The following is a 7414-nucleotide window of genomic DNA, read 5'->3' on the forward strand; positions in this document are numbered from 1 at the left end:
TACAGATGTCTTCCATTTAAAATTTGTATAGAATTAAAATACATGACAACAATATTGGAAAATGTGGTAGGGAATAAAGTGGATTAATAGATTGGAAGATTCTAGTATTATGGGGGAGTAGTGGAAGATATATATATCTTATAAAGTTATTTGAGTCATTCAAAAGAAGTTAAGAAAGGAGAGAAAAATAGAACAGGAAGATATAATGAAAAAGAAATAGCAAGATGGTGGGTATAAATACAAAGATATTAGTAATTGCATTATATATAATGGATTAAATTCTCCATTAAAAACCTAAAGGTGGAAGGTTAAATATAAAGCAATTCTATGCTGTTAATAAATTTTAAAGCAGAAAAATAGAAGATTGAAGATAATATGCCATGCATATGCTAACTGAAAAAAATCTGGTGTGTCCATAATAATATTAGAGAAGACAAGAAGCATTTTTAGAGATTAAAAAAAGGGATATTTCAAAATGGTGCTGGGAAAATCAGATATTCCATGTAAAAGAATGAAGTTTGACTCCTCTCTTGCACCATTAACAAAAAATTAACTCAAATGGATTAAAGACTTAAATGTAAGACTTGAAACCCATGAAACTCCTAGAAGAAAACAAAGGAAAAAAGTTCCTTGACATGGGTCTTGGTAACAATTTTTTGGAAATCACACCTAAAGCACAAGCAGCAAAATAAAAAATAAACAAGTGGGACTATACCAAATTTAAAAGCTTTTGCATAGCAAAAGAATCCATCAACAAAGTGAAGCAACAACCTACAGAATGGGAAAAAAATATTTGCAAATCATCTATATGATAAGGGGTTACTATCCAAAATGTATGAAGAATTCATACAGCTCAATAGCAAAAAAACAAAGAATCCAATTCAAAAATGAGCAAAGGACCTGAACGCACATTTTTCCAAAGAAGATATTCCAATGGCTAACAGGTACATGAAAAGGTGCTCAATATCACTAATCATCAGGGAAATGCAAATCAAAACTACAATGAGCTATCACCTCACACTTTTTACAATGGCTTTTATCAAAAAGACAAGTAATAACAAATGCTGGCATGGATGTGGAGAAAAGGGAACCTTTGTGCACTGTTGGTGAGAATGTAAATTGGTTGCAGCCATTGTGGAAAATGGTATGGAGGTTCATCAAAAAATGAAAAACAGAACTACCATATGATTCAGCAATTCCACTTCTGAGAATATATCTGAAGGAAACAAAAACACTAACTCGAAAAGATATCTGTACCCCCATGTTCATAGCAGCATTATTTACAATAGCTAAATATGGAAACGACCTGTGTTCATTGATAGAAGAATGAATAAAGAAGTTGTGAGAAAGAAAAGGGAAAGAAATTATATATACACATATAATTCACCCATAAAGAACGAGGCAATCCTACCATTTGTGACAACATGGATGGATCTTGAAGGCATTATGCTAAGTGAAATAAGACAGAGAAAGACAAATACTATATGCTCTCACTTACATGTGGAATCTGAAAACAAAACAAAACAACAAAACAAAAAAACCCCACTAAACTCAGAAAAAGATCAGATTTGTGGTCACCAGAGGTGGGGGATAGGGGGGATGGGGAATTGGAGAAAAGAGGTAAAAACCTACAAACTTCCAGTTATAAGGTAAATAAGTATGAGGGATGTAAAGTATAACATGAAGACTATAGTCAACATAGCTGTATGGTACAATATATAGGAAAAATGTGTTAAGAGAGTAGCTCTTTAGAGTTCTCATCATGAGGAGAATATTTTTTGTTTTATTTTTATTGTATCTACATGAGATGATGGATGTTAACTAAACCTATTGTGATAATCATTTTACACCACATTTAAACCAAGCATCATGCTGACAACTTAAACTTATACAGTGATGTTTGTCAATTATTTCTCAATAAAACTGGAAAAAAAGCAAATTTAAAAATTGGTAAAATGGTCAATTCACCAGAAAAATATAAAAATTCAAATGTATATGCCTCTGATAACATAAATTTAAATACTTATAAAGAAAAAAATTGATAATGCTCAAAAGGAAAGCCAGATATATCTAGTATTGCACTGTGATATGCAACACACCTTTCACAATAACCAACAGTATAAGCAGATAGTAAATCAATAAGAATATGAACAATCTGAACAACAAAATTAACTAATTGAAATATGTATCAGAAAAATAAAAATCCTAATAAACATTAGCAAATCAAGCCCAATGATTTATTTCAGAAATGCAAGGTAAGTTTAATGTTTGAAAACCAATAAAATTCACTGTAAAAACTCATATGATAATTCTAGATAGATGACTAAATACATTTGACAAAATTCAATACTCAGCCAAGATTTTTTAAAAATCTTAGCAAACTAGGAATATAAGGGAATTTTCTTAATTGGAAAAGGGGTATCTTCAAAAAATATAGTAAGAAACATACTTTAATGAAGTATTGTAAATTTTCCTCTGAATTTTTGAACAAGAGGAGTGTATTTACTATCACCATTCTAGTCAACATTGTATTGGAGGTATTACCTAATGCAAATAAGCCAGACAAAGAAATAAAAGGTATTGATTGAGATTGGAAAAGAATAATGAAACTTGTCTTTATTCTCAGATGATATCATTGAGTATGAAGATAATCCACAAGCTCCTACATAAAAAGTAAATATTAGAAATGAGAAGAGAGATTGGCAATTTCAATGGATACAAGGCCAATGCACAACTTTTGATTGTATTTCTAAATACTAGCATTAAAGAAATGGAAGGTAAAATTTTACAATGTCATTTATAATACTATTAAAATATCAATTACCTAGGAAGAAATTTAAGGGAAGTTGTGCATTGCACTAAAAACTGTAAAATATTACTGACTGAAATAAAGTCTTAAACAGATAGAGGAATATGCTATGCTCCTGGAATAAAAAGCTCACAATTGTAAATATGTGAAATCTCTCCAAGTATTTCATGGATTTAACACAATTCAAATTAACCTCCAGATTTCTTTTTTTTCTTCTTCTTTAAAAAAAAAAAAAAATATATATATATATATATATATATATTTATTTATTTATTTATTTATTTATTTAGGCTGCACTGTATGGCTTGTGGGATCTTAGTTCCCTGACCAGGGATCAAACCCAGGCCCTCGGCAGTGAAAGCGCTGAGTCCAAACCACTGGACCACCAGGGAATTCCATCCCCCTCCCCAGATTTCTTTTTAAATCGATAAATTGTTTCTCAAAATATGGATATGAAAAGTTCAAAGAATATCCAAGTTTGTATTGCAGAAAAGAATAAACCTGGAGGATTTACACTATCAAATTTCAAGATTTACGATGCAAAAAGTAATTAAGACATTTTGACCATATGACCCAGCAATCCCACTACTGGGCATATACCCAGAGAAAACCATAATTCAAAAAGACACATGCACCCCAATGTTCATCGCAGCACTATTTACAAAAGCCAGGTCATGGAAGCAACCTAAATGCCCATCAACAGATGAATGGATAAAGAAGATGTGGTACATATATACAATGGAATATTACTCAGCCATGAAAAGGAACGAAATTGGGTCATTTGTAGAGATGTGGATGGACCTAGAGACTGTCATACAGAGTGAAGTAAGTCAGAAAGAGAAAAACAAATATCATATATTAATGCATATATGTGGAACCTAGAAAAATGGTATAGATGAACTGGTTTGCAGGGCAGAAATAGAGACACAGATGTAGAGAACAAACGTATGGACACCAAGGGGGGAAAGTGGCAGGGGCGATGGTGGTGGTGGGATGAATTGGGAGATTGGGATTGACATATATGCACTAATATGTATAAAATAGATAACTAATAAGAACCTGCTGTATAAAAAATAAATAAAATTCAAAAATTCAAAAAAAAAAAAGACAGTTTGGTATTGGTGCAAAGGTAGCTAATAAATTATGGACTAGAGTCCACAAACTGGAGCCCCACACATGATTTTCATCAAAGACTCCACTGCAATTAATAAAGGAAAGAAAATGTACTTTGTAAATTGAATATCTACATGGAAGAAAATAAACTTGATACCATAATTGGAGATTGATCATATATCTAAATATGAGAGCTGAAAGAATAAAACTTCTAGAGGAAAACATAGAAGAACATCTTGAACTTGGAATAAGGAAAGAATTCTTTATCAGCACACCAAAATCACTAATTATAAAATTTTTTAATTGCTAAATTTCGCTTCATTAAAAGTTAGAACTTCTGTTTATTGTAAAACACTACTAAGAAAATAAAGAAAAGGCAAGCTATGAACTAAGAGATTTTTCAGAATACACATATTTGCAAAGTTCTCATATCTAGAAAAAGTAGTGTTTCTATAAATAAATGAGAAAAAGGGAAACCCCACTTTTAAAATGGGTAAAGAATTGAAGAGACACTTGACATAAGAGGAAGTAAAAATGACAATAAGCAGGTGAAAAGGTGATAAACATCCTCACTGCTAGGGGTAGTGCAAATGAAAACCACAATGACGTACCACTGTGCACATACCAGACGGAAAAGAGGGCCAACAGTACCAACACTTGGCAACAATTTGGAGCAACAAGAACTCTCTTACAAGTCCATTGATGGAACTGTAAAATAGTACAATTTCTAAAAAAAGGTTAGTACCTATTGTAGCTAATCATAAGCCTACTTTACAATACAGCAATTCCATTCTTGAGTATATATCCAACATAAATGAGTTGATGTCCACCATAAAATATGTGCAAGGATGTTCATAGCAGCTTTATACAAAATAGTCAAAAACTAGAAAAAATATCCATCAACAGTAAATGGGTAAAGATGATGTGCTATATTACTACAATGGAATATTACCAAAGCAATTAAAAAAAAAACCCTAGTGATACATGCAACTATATGGATGGATCTCACAGATGTAATGTTGAGTGAAAAAAGTGAGAGGCAAGAATACATTCCATATGATTCTATCTACATGAAGTTTAAAAACAGGCAAAACTAACATGTGATGATAAAAATCAAATAGCAGGGAAAGGAGCATTCTGGCAATAATCTGTTGGAAATAATCTTTATTATAATAAATGTGTGTGCATGTGTATGTGTGTATATATGCGTATACACATATATATGCACGCACACATATGTGTGTGTGTCTGTGTGAGTGTATTATTAGTATACTGTTATTTTGTTTGGAGTACTTTACTGTATATAATTTATACCTTAAATACAATTTAAGATATACGAGACTATTATAAATAATTTTATACATTTCTCAGTTTAGATGAAAAGGACAAACTATACTTGGAAGCTGCCGTCAAGTAAAACTGACACAAGAAGAACTAGAAAATCTTAACCATCGTAGATTCCATAAATAAATTGAATCTCTTGTTATAAACCTTCCTACAAATATACTCTGTGCCAGAGAGCCGTGCTGGTGAATTCTTCCAAGTACTTAAACAAATTTACCCAGTATCTCCCAGAGAATAGGAAAAAAGGAACAACTCCCTCACTTTTATGAGGCCAGCATGACTTGATACCCAAACTGATAATAATAGTAACAAAAATATTACTGACTTTTATCTCTCGATAACATAGATATTATAAATAAAATAGTAATAAATCCAAACCAGTAACATATGGAAAGATAACACAAAAGGACCAAGAGGGGATTATTTCAGGAAAGGAAAATTGGTTTAGTACTAAAAAATAAATAATTTCATGTAATGCAAAATACTAACAGAATAAAAGACAGAATTACATGATTATTTCAAAGTAGATTCAGACAGTAACATTTGATACAATTCAAGACCTCAAGGGCATAACACTGAGTGAAAGAAGCCAGACACAAAAGAGCACACACTATCCCATTTTTATCAAATTCAAAACAGGTAAAACTGGTGGTGGTAGAAGTCATCATCACAGTCCCTTCTGGTAACAGGAACGAGCTAGTGACTGGGAGGAGGCATGAGGGGGTATTGATGTGCCTGTATTGTTCTGCTTGCTGAACTGGTTGTTGGTTGGTTATCAGGATGCATTGAATTTGCGAGAATTCTTTGAGCTATGACTTGTGATTTGTGAACATTTTTCTGTGTTATAGTTCAGTAAAAAAACATTTTTAGTACCTTATATTGCTAAAGGAAAATATAAATTTGTGAGATGATTCTAAAAAAAAACAGCATAAAACAGGTACCCTGTATTGAAAATAATCCTTCTGTTGTCATATATCCCAGCTATAGACTTTGAAGCACGTTAAGAAGATAAAAGGTCAATGCATACCAATTTGTCAATCATGAAGTACTACTTATGGGAACATACTCTTACTCCACTGCTAGGTATAAAGAGGTTGGAGAGTTTTCCTAAAGCATTCTTCAAAGTTCAGATGCTTTTCTAATTGCAAGGGGCCTATTATATTTCTGGAGATATACATTTTAAAATGAGTATCATGGGATGATAGAAATAAATGTGTAAAAGTTTATACAGCTCCTAAAATGTAAAACTGGCTTTTAAATGAAGCATAATTGCCTTAAGAAATTCAAATCCGAAGAAAGCAAAGCAAACATTTTTTAAAACCTCCCTAAGTGTAAATGTATAGCAGAGCATGTTATAAATCAATCCTGATACACATAAAGAGAAATATATGTGAGATGCTAAGATTTTACATTATTGAATAAAAATTGATACTCATCCAATCAAATAACATTTGTAAGTGAAGTGAAATATACAGTGTGATGGAGCCACATTACATTATATTTTAGATGAAATTTATTATTTAAATGCTGAGTTTTCTTATTCTTTCAGTTAAAATTAATTGAACATATACTATGTTCCATGTACTTTTCCAGGTTCTGAGGATGCATAAGCAACTTTAGCTGAGAAAAATTCCCTAGACTGTTCACTAGCAAGTAGGAATAAGAACATCACAGCCAAAGCTTGAGTCTCAAATGAAGTTAAGCATTTAAAGCATACCTGGCTTTCTTCCATGCAATTTGCTCAGGTTAAAAAGCAATGAGCGGGCTTCCCTGGTGGCGCAGTGGTTGAGAATCTGCCTGCTAATGCAGGGGACACGGGTTCGAGCCCCGGTCTGGGAAGATCCCACGTGCCGCGGAGCGACTAGGCCCGTGAGCCACAACTACTGAGCCTGCGCGTCTGGAGCCTGTGCTCCGCAACAAGAGAGGCCACGATAGTGAGAGGCCCGCGCACCACGATGAAGAGTGGCCCCCGCTTGTTGCAACCAGAGAAAGCCCTAGCACAGAAACGAAGACCCAACATAGCAATCAATCAATCAATCAATCAAAATTAAAAAAAATAAAAAAATAAAAAGCAATGAGCAAAATGAGCTCTGAGAGAGACCAGATAATTGAAAACTCAACAGCTAAAAGCAGTTCTTCTCAAATTTT

The sequence above is a fragment of the Eubalaena glacialis genome, chromosome X (assembly GCF_028564815.1).
Source record: "Eubalaena glacialis isolate mEubGla1 chromosome X, mEubGla1.1.hap2.+ XY, whole genome shotgun sequence".
NCBI lineage: Eukaryota > Metazoa > Chordata > Mammalia > Artiodactyla > Balaenidae > Eubalaena > Eubalaena glacialis.